The sequence below is a fragment of the Diuraphis noxia genome, unplaced genomic scaffold (genome assembly GCF_037042655.1).
Source record: "Diuraphis noxia isolate RWA-SAM2 unplaced genomic scaffold, SU_Dnox_SAM2 contig0005, whole genome shotgun sequence".
Taxonomy (NCBI): Eukaryota; Metazoa; Arthropoda; class Insecta; order Hemiptera; family Aphididae; genus Diuraphis; species Diuraphis noxia.
In genome coordinates, this window is record NW_028301715.1 from 36111205 (window position 1) to 36122727 (window position 11523).

Genomic DNA, 11523 nt, shown 5'->3' on the forward strand with positions numbered 1-11523 from the left:
ATTGTTTTTTTTTTTTATTTCAATTAATTCAAGTGTTATAAAAACAAAAAAAAAATGAAAAAGACTAATAACTTAAGTTTAATTAAAAAAAAAAAAAAAAACTATTGTTCACTGCCCACTGACATTATAGATAACACTCTTTCTAGTTTCTTCACTTACTGATAGACAGCCCTTCAAACGAGTTTTTGAGAACAACATACCTATGACATATTTCGTACATATTTCTATACTAATATTAAAAACATGAAAGCTTTCAATTTTTTTATGCTTGTAATCAATAAACTCAACAACAACTGTACCAATTTCAAAAATTATTTTACCATTTGAATTTAACATTATCTCTGAGTAAGCTATATATTTGTTACTAAAAAAATTAGGAATCCCTACTAAAACTTATGTCCATATACCCAATTATTGAAGTTATATTACTATATCTACTATTTTTAAATTTTAAAAGTTGATAGAAATACTGATCAAAAACATCAATAGGTAGGTATATATATGTATAGAAATTGACTTCCTACCCAACGGATATAATCGATATTAGATATTTTGACTTTTTTCATAGCAATAAAATTTTAAAACTTGGCGACAGAAAATTACCATCTCATCTCGAAATTCTTCTATACACAATCCATCACGAAATCGAAAATCTTACAGAAATAAATTTAAATTTGTTCTGTTCGAGGGTGATAGCTTTATTTAGTAACGATTTAGTAAATAAGATAAACAAAATGATTATGGAAAAAGTAACCTAAGATTTTAGTATTTTAAATGTTACAAAGTTTTTGACATCTCTCAGTCCTGCCTGCTTGCCACCCCACAAACTTAAATTAAATGTAAGTATAGTGAAACTTTAAAGAAAATTAAAAATTAATAACTTATACGATAAGATTGTACATCAAATTTAAATAAAGAAGTGTATAAAATAACATGTTTGAAAATTTTTAATAAAATTATAAAAATCATAACAATAATAAAACCTATCAATAGCAAAGCTTTGCCGAGACAACTAGTCTTATAATATATTTAAATATTAATTTTTTTTTATTTAAACAACTCTAGCAACAACTTTGGATAAATTTTAGTCGAAAACAAAGCGAAATATTAATCATTAAAACCATATAGGTACTATACGTTGTGTGTCATTGTCGTGTATACCACACATAACATATGTATTACGACCCGTACACGATTCAGCAAATCTGCCACGTAAATCTGTAGTCTTGCATATTTCAGATTCCTAGATGATAATACATCTCAGATGAACATTAACCACTAACTATGTCCACACGATCATAGAGTTTCTGTCTCGTTATATTGTTTTATTTTCTCGTTTGCCTGCGCGGGATCAGAATGCACTCCGTAAATATTTTTCATCTCTGGACAGTGCTCATATTCGTGTATATTTTATTCAGCTATTTAAGTTTCGTTATCGTTTCATGGTTGTAACCCACCGTTTTTGTCCGTAAATCAAAACAAGTTTACAGTCTAATGTATGATAGGTATATTGATGCGTGAGAAATGAAGACACTATAATATATTAATTTGATGTAAAAATATATATTCATAATATATATAAGTGCTGATATAAATTTAATGCACATTTTTTGTTTGAAATTTCACTACTACCAAAATAATATATTTACTAACACAAAACACATACCTATGTAATTGTTGTTTTTCTTTGCAAATTCGATCAACGTTATGATTATAAAACAAAAGATGTTATTAAAAATGTTTAGCAAAATTCGCATGACCTAAAATAATATCATTTAGTAGGTAGGTACTTTACCTATTGTTAAACCGTAATTAAATGCCTAAGGATCGTACACAACGTACGCCTAACGCATATAAACACGTAAAAATATTTGATCGTGGTGTAGGCTCCAAAGGATGTTGTACACTTTCCATCCTGCATGGTTTAGCGTTTTTTTTTTTTTTTTTTTTTTTTGTAATAGGTAGATAGGCATACTCGTTGGTGTAGTACACCTAACATAATATTAAATGTTATATTTATGCGTTGAATCGTGTATACTCTTGGGAACATGTCTCGAAACAAGAGAGACTATACCCAGTGCTGTACGACAACAACTTATCTGACAAAGACAAACGATACGTAATATATACAAACTATATCTATAATAATACTCTGTATACAACATGTGATAATTTTATTCTCACGTGTGCAGCGTTAAAAACGATTAAGAAATGTGTGTTGTAGATTTAAGTACGAATATAAGTATTGTTTATAATCGCACGTGATTTTTCCGCGCAGGTGTACTATATAATATTGCTATATATATATTATAATATTATACATACTACGTATGTTATTTATGTTTTTGTTTGTGAAACCGCGAGCAGCCAGTTGTATACAATTGGCTACATTGTAATATTCATCAAAGAATATAAAATTGTTATCATATATTATGTGCATTATAATAATAATAATAATATTATCCCGTCAAAATACAGAAAACGTTTTCGTACAATGACATCCGGATAAAGAAGAGACACGAGTTAGTACCTACACCTACGTGCACACGACGTATTGTTGGTAATATAAGCGTATACCGAAGAAATTTCTTCCGGTGAGAATATTCGCGAATAATACGAATACAAACCGAAAGTCCTGTGTGTTATTATATTATACAGAACATAAACGGTATACTGACGAGATTAAGTGCGTATGCCTCAGAGTTGATTAGAAATACTTTCTACGCGGACATAATAATATTATCGTTATATATTATGAACATTATCACTGATCGATAACAAACGGCCATCGTTGTATTTTAGGCATACATTATACCTAATCATAATATGTAATGCTGCCGCTACTGTAGTCGAGGCATGCAAATCGAACCGCGATTATTCGTCAGATATTCGATATTTTATATAAACGGCTGGTTCCTACCAATATCGTTACGATATAATTCGAAATCCGTTTGATCTGAAACGGATATTTGGAATATAATTTTTTAGATTCCAGTACGATTACGACTATAACACTCGTTGTGTAGAAATTTAATTGGGGAATCACTACGATATACCGTTATCATCTCACGCCGCCAACTCGTCATCGTGATAATGAGAGAAATATTATAATATTGTATTAGGTATTATTATACTGTTCATGGTTTCCAGATGCGCTCCTAGTCATGAAATTTAGAGTAAATTAACCAAAACTGATCCGCCAAATTGAAACATTTTGTTCGATAATATGGTATTGTTGATCTGCGTGAGCATCTTAAAATCTTAACGTGGTTAGATGAACATACTTGAATATTTACGAAAATAAAAAAACAATAATTGCTTTTTAAAAGATTTAACGTAACAAACAAGTTAAAACTGCATGTACTTGTGAGTACTTCACACTGTGTCCCCTGGAACAGAGCAAGTTAGCTGAGGTGATATAATTTTATTTAATATAATTTAATATGAATTTCAATATTGTGTTTTCTTGCAATTCATCATTAAAAATAAAAAACATTTTTCAAAATTATATTCATCAATGCTTTATTCATATTCATATTAGTCGCTATATGAAAATTAATCAAGAGAAAAACTTCAATATTCAAGTACGTAAACTCAGTAATTATTAATTTGATAATATTATAAAATATATACAATTTTAGTTTATTAATAATTTGTTTTCAGTGGTGTGTGTAAATCTGAAGATAAAAATAATATGTTTTAAGCTTTCATTGCTTGAATAATATTCTTATACTGTTCGAAAACTTCAACGAATTCATAAAATAATATATAATACAATCTATATAATTCAGTACAGTTATGTATTACAGCAGTACCTATCTATCTATGCAAGTATAACGTATTTAGTGTATTTGCACTATAATTAATAATTTATATGATATTCAGAATGCTGTATAAAATTTACTTATAGATTTGCAATGCGTCACTTGATCACATTAATGTAGTTATAATTTAAAATGATTTATAGCGAGAATTTTAGTAGTTATGGTAATAATTGCACTGTCAAACAAATGGGAACGATGAGAGAGTTTGAAGAATGGACTACGTTTAATAAATTCCAATGAAAAAAAAAACAAAATACGCCATAGAACACCAATTATTATGACTCGGTAAATTCATCAAAATCTATAGTGATATTTTCAAAAACATAACATAGGTAACGGATGTGTCGATATGACTTAACCTACTAAACCAAAGTTGTGTTAAAAAGACTAATCTACTAAACATTGCACAGGTAATGTTTCAATAACAATCCATTAGATGATTGAGGTACATCAATTTTTGTAAAAGAAAAAATCAGTATTATTAATACGGTGGTAATCAATAGTGATACGCCAAATTATTTTCGAGATGTAGCACCGAACATGGTAACTTAATTATTTTTAGGAATTTGATTCTTTCCTAATCGTTTTTTCTTTTCTTTTAAATTGTAGAAACGCACATTTAAGTTTAGGATACCTACGTAGTCTGCGTGATGGTGTAACCAATTAATATTTTTTAACGTTACACTGTTTTCAACACAATTTATTTTTAATATTTAATATGAATATAGGTACCAAGGTACAAGAGACCTATCATTTGAAAAAATTATTATCTTAAATTGCATACTCGCGGCGTTGGGCTAATAATATAGATACTTACAGTGAATTAACAAATTTTACTAATGATATTATTTATATCCAATTTTAACGTTGTATTGATGGTTTTATCACGATAAATTATCGAACAAAAGTGAAGATTAGATGATAATATGTCTATTATAGCAATGTGTATTCAATAATCTCGAGTATAGCTTACGACTGGGGAATAATAATTATGAATAATACAATTATTTTAATCCCGACTGGGTTGTATACAATACCGGCCATTATTTATAAATATAGGTATCTTTTTGAGTTGAGCTGAGTTGAGGCTTCAACAGGTTTTTTGTACTTTGAAGGTTATCAGTTGGTTGTTAGTGTTCGGGAAGGGGCGGTTATTGGTAAGAGGCAATTTGTCACAAAAAACCCGGGTGCTCACCAATCCGGGAGTTAGCGACGCCAGTCGATGGTTGAAGCCATAATATTATATTATTGTTTATATCTATGAAATAAATTGCGTACAAAAAAAAAAATAATAATAATAATAAAAAAATATGGAACGAAAAAAATGTAGCAACTTGTCACATTAAACGAAAATAAAATAAAGTAAAATAAAAATAACGATAGGCCGGAGAAAGGATGCTGCTGATGATATGCGTTTGGCCGGTCGAAAATCCTAATACATTGTGTGTATAATGATAATATCATTATACATTAATATATATATATATAATTATGTAGGTAACGTAAAAAACAGTAGCACGTTTGACCATAAAAGTTCACAAACAGTTCTCTTTTTAGTGCGATGACAACAGCAGCTGCTAGCAACAATTAGCGTACCTACCATTTCGGTGGGATGATTTATTTTTTAATAAAGCCAAATTGTTTGTACTGGAAGGGATGACCTTTTGTCCTGTTTATTTATGATTATAGTATCGTACCAATACACCTTGGAAGTAAGATTTTTCATAAAAATGTAAAATATTTATGAACAACAGTTAAATAAAATTTATAATACCATAAACTGCAAATGTCCTAAATATTTTTAAAATGCTTTGATTTTAACACCTTGCACTTTGAGCATTTTTATTTACTCGATGTTATAAAATCATAGGAAACGGTCGATTAAAAAGTTCTAAGTGTGCAACGTGTTTAGTATTTGCTATCATTTGATTTTTTAAATGAATAATAATTTGAACTACAAGTAAATTTTATGCATGTTATATAAATGTATGTATAATAATTAGCTATACCAAAATATATTTTTTGAAGTATTAATTATATTGTAATATATATAAAAAACAAATATCTGCCGGAAAACAAATAAAGTGTTATTTTTAAATAATAAATATATTATACTAAATATTTTTTATAAGCCATAGTACAATTAATAATGAGTAGTTTCTCAGTTATTTGAATGTTTATGCTAAGGATAATAGTATAATAAATACTAATACTATGTACGTACGATTTACGGTTTTAGATTGTATCCGAATTCCGTTTCTATGAAACGAACAAACGAGAAGCTGCGGTATCAAATATCATGTCGGAAGCTCTACATCCAGATACCATAAGTCACATAATGACCTTTTTAATTTAAACCAATCTTAATAAACAGTTCGTAATCTGTTCTTGTTTATATAACATGTAAATACTGTGTTCTTAGAAATTGTTAACCTTAAACTCCTTGCCAATGACCATAGACGACGAAGCTTATTTATTTAAATTAAAAAATAAATAAATGTACGATTTTTGTTTTCTGGTGTTATGTCATAAAAAATTCGGATGAAACATTATACACCGTGTGATGGTTGTAAATTTCTTCAGCCACAGAAGACTTAAACACGTCATCACAGATATAAAACACTACGAGTATAAATTATGTTTTATGCGCCACCGTTGCAGGGCGATGGCATGTTATTGTATACACTTCGTCACGTCGACAATACAAAACATGTTGTCTCTCGAGTCTTCACCTTCAGCTTCGCACCATTATTCAGGGCCGCAACATCCACCCGGGCAGCCGGGGCAATGCCCCGGGGAACGGCCTCCATTCCTATTTTGTGGCCCCTATTTATAATTTTCACAATTTTGAATTTTTATATACCCAGCAATACCTTGTACCTACTGTATTGTGAGAATTTGTGACAACTGTGTATACTGTGTAAGATAAAATTAATTTTAAAAATGTTTGTACTATTACACTATTATAGTAATTATCAAAATATTGATAACTGAAAATTATAGTCCAGCATTGATTTATTATTATAGTTTGTTGGAATTTTAACGGGAATCCCGCTATTTACGTCACCACGACGGCCTATCTAGCGATTTGTTTGTTTTCACTGTGACACGCCAGTATGCCACGCGCTGATAATCCTATATAAGAACTATTCATATTGTGTATAAATACTATAAAAGAATAATATTACGACTGCAAGTGTGGCTAGCGTTGTAGGAACACTCGGAATTATATTAAACAAAATCATCGCGTTCTTAATCTGGCATTTGCCATTTGCGTACAGCGAGCAGTGCGAGGTGCGACTGTGCGAGTACCTATATAACTTATTACTTATTAGTTATTTACTTATTAGCTAGTTTGACTTCTGTTTTTCATTATCATTGTATGTTGTACACTTCAACACTTGTACATTAATAATGGAAACTTCTCAACAACCGTTGAAAAAAATTAGATTGTCCGGTGGAGCAAGAAAAATATTGAAACAGAAAGAAAAATCTATTAAAGGGAATAGAAGTATTTTGTCATTTATTCAATCTCCAGTTTTTATTAATTAAAGATTTCTCTAATTTGAAAGCAAGAAAGATGAAATTTGTTTAAAATATTAACATCATATTATTTTTGTAAAATGTATAACTTTATCTGAACTTATTCTTTCATGACTTTTCATTGTGTTTTTATTTATAATAAATTTATATGATGGATATTAAAAAGTGTTGTTCTTTACTAAAATGTATGTTTTACATGTATGAAATACTTTTTAATAAAGATTATGTTTGTTTAATTTTATCTAATTGACTCCAATAAATGTGTTCACTAATTTAAACCCTGGTGCAGTGATGCTATGATAGTGGCCCCTAAATAATCTTTTGTCCTAGGGCTCAAAAATTCTAGTTGCGGCACTGCCATTATTTACTCAGTAATCGTCCCTTTTTTATTTTTTATGATCTCCCTTTTTTCTACATCTTTTTGCGTGGCCGTTGAGTTCTCCTGACACTGAATAGGGCACGCGTCATAAGAACCCTGTTAAACGGGCTAAGGGATGATCGTCACAACGAAACCGAATTGTAGCCAAAATGAAATCGGTAAAGCGTCAGCCAAACCGGTATTAATAGTACCTATGTTATAATACGTTGCACAGCTGCAGGTGTTGTCTGCTATGCAATAACCTGATTTATTTATACTCTCAAATAGACAAGATCTGGTTCATTACATTCATCGGGGGGCGTAGCTCAGATGGTAGAGCGCTCGCTTAGCATGCGAGAGGTACCGGGATCGATGCCCGGCGCCTCCAGAATCATATTTTTGCTTGCATTAAATATTGTTTTTGTTAAATTTGTCGACAAAGACGAGATATTTCTTTGAATTATACAGTTAAAGCAGCTATTATTTTGATATGTGACAATGATGTTATTTGCACAATAACAACTTCTGTGGATTTCGGAACAAATTAAACAAAGTGAAAGAGACCTAACTATAGGTATTAAAAAATATTATTGTATATTGATATTTGGTACAATGATCAATGACACTTACATACAATTTTTTTTTAAATTAATTCCACTCAGAATAATTCTTCCATGGCAATATGATTTATTATTTCAAAACTCGCGTGTATGTAACTTTAACTACGCTCTACTTTCAGCTGAAAATTTGTATTCGTCTGTACTTAAAAAGTGCCCACTGTTATATATACCTTAATAATCACTGCATATTGATATACATACGATTATAAAAATTAATAACGATCGACGCCAATTTCATATTTTTTTTCGTTCTCAAAACCACACTACAGGCACAAACCAGTACACAATATTGTTATACTAAGCATGCATAATATATTATTGTATTCGTCGTGGATCCTCTTTATTAGATTGTTGCCGTCGCGTTGTCAAAGCAGATGTGCGTTACGAAACGAATGGACGGTCGTCATAATTTCTTTTCCGTAGTGAATACTTATGTACATATGTATTTATATTATTCAGCATCGAAAGACATACATTTCTTCTATACGTATTTACAATCAACTATGTATATGATATGTATATACATATATCATAATCATATATATTATATATATCCGTATATACCTATATACGTAATATTATATAGCGAAAATAGTGTTATATATTTATACATGACTATTGACTATATCATATAATATTATTGTGTTTCTAAGTGATATGCACAGAATTGGCGTTTATGTGATATTGTAATGGTATATGGTCCGGGAATTCGATGTTATTCGCATTCGGCTCCTCGCAAAATCCGACCGTTCCGGTACATCGGTTCATAATGTATTCATTCACATCACCACACGAGTCGTGTAAGCATTATAATAGTATTTTGTATAACTCTTGTAATTATTCATGCATTGTACACGGTGTACAAGTTTGGCGACGATCATTAGATTATTAATTTATTTGGAATGATAAATCTCAATATACATATATTATTACTACCAACAAATATAATTATGATAAAAGTAAACTATTAAATAATAATTATTAAACCAATGAATTTCATTTTTTTCCGGCGTTTCAAAACAAATTTAATTTAATATATATTTTTTTTCTAAACTTGTTAATTTCATCTCTTAAAACGTGTGTTTCCTAGAGTTCTGCAACGACGAAATAATTGCGAATCTCCAATGAAAGTTGTTAGTACATAATCATATAATAATATACAGCGTCCGTTCCTCGACTCGACATAAGTGCAAGACGCCCTAAACAAAGTGTTTTTTCGTCGTAGCGATTGGATATTAAAAAACGAAAACACGATCTGCAGTTAATTTCACATTTTTAAAACTATTTTTAAAATGTAAAAGCTTTGTTTTCGTTTTTAAATAGTCTATGATGATTATCGCTGTTACTTAATTTCAACTGTAGGTACATCACTACAACATTCAGATGAATAATATTATCAACTCTCGTTATTTTTCCAGACGTATTTTGACCAAACCGATTTTCTACTATCATGACCATGCAAACTTATTTTAAAAACTTAAAATATTTTTATTTTATTATTATGGTCGTATTGGCATTCTCTTTTTGTTTAAGGTTCACGTAATGATTTAATTCCTATGTTATTTCGTTCCGGGATTTATGTCTTCTATATTTTTACATCCACAGAATAATTTTAAAATCAATAATTTAATTTAGTTTCATAGGATCTCAATTGCAGTCTCATTTTAATCTGATTTTGATTTGATTTGATTTCATTTCATAGTATTATCAACTATATATCTACTATATTTTCAAGTATTATATACATATTAATTTTTAATTTATAAAATAAACTCATTAACTAGTCAATAACTTCATCCATTATTATAGAATTTATTAACAAATGTTTAACGAAATATCTGTAGTCAAGTTTTAAATTCAACGTGCATCATAATATCAGCGTCACCTTACCTACTTTTGTTTGATTAAATCGTTAAACATACATTCAATTTAATTACTTTTTGTATCACAACGGAGATGTTGAAAATGATCTAGATAGCTATCTTCCCAGGTCTAGACACATGCCAGTATTGTCTGACTTACACTAGTAAAAATAAATTATAATGCACGAGTGTAGAACTATGTATCCTATATATTTTTTGTTAAAAGAAAAAAGAAAATTGAAAATACTCATATGTATTCCGACAATGCATTCACATAAAAAGAATACAAGTGTGTCAGTGTATATATTGTACCTATTTATTAGTTTTATAATAATATGTTCATATGGGTGATTCATTTAACAGTAATAAATATATATACAAAGTACACGTACTTGCTGTTATTTAAGTTATTTATTCGACTATCTAATAACTATTTTTGTTTTTCAAATCATTCACTTTTCTTTCTCACCTAGGAAAATACCTCAAATCTTACATGCTTCATAAATATTTAATTTAAATAAGAGTGATGTATTATATTGTTGTACTCATTTGCGATTTTTCACTACAATAGTATATAACTTATATATAGGCACTAGCTATTGCCTATTGGACATGGAATAAGTTTAATTTTTCATACAATCAATATTATATTTTATGTGATTCGTAAAAAAATAATATTGTACCTATTAGTATTTTGAAGATTGAGTGAAAACATTTTGAAAACAAATAATATGCATTTTCAATCACTGATTTTTTAAACATAATATAATATTATTTTATGAGGACACCACGCACATGTATTAGTTATCTTCGTCAAACATACATTGTATAAAGAAAATATTCGTACACTAGTTTGAATTGAGTGTGGTGATTAGAATGAATTGACCTAAAATCAAAAAGAACATTATCTATGCTTAAACATCTGCAAATTTTTGATATTTTCATTTTTGAGGAAAACGTGTGGGTAGCATCCTCTTAATAATTACTGCAAACTTGCGGATGTGCTAATGTGTTAATGCACAAGTATTATGTAAAGGGACTATGGTGAAATAATAAAATTAATAATCAGTATATTATGTTAATATGTACAATATGCATTTTAAATCAACCTTTTAAATATAAGTTTTAGTGTATTTTATTTTATATTAGGTATAAACATTCAAAAATAATATATACAAGACCTAAGTCATAAATATTTTCTATGAATCATTCTATAATCAATTGGTTTATATGATATGAACATAAAGTTTACTGTCGAATAAAATGTTGTAAACAATGTTAAAATATAAACATAAATTGATGTTTTTTTTTTCATT

The 11523-nt window shown here is 29.0% G+C and overlaps 1 non-coding gene across 1 annotated transcript; it reads left to right on the plus strand.

The window, feature by feature from the left end:
• The first annotated feature begins 8040 nt into the window (after positions 1-8040).
• On the plus strand, positions 8041-8113 carry TRNAA-AGC (transfer RNA alanine (anticodon AGC)). Its single transcript has one exon. It is a non-coding gene; the product is annotated as a tRNA-Ala (tRNA).
• Positions 8114-11523: the final 3410 nt, after the last annotated feature.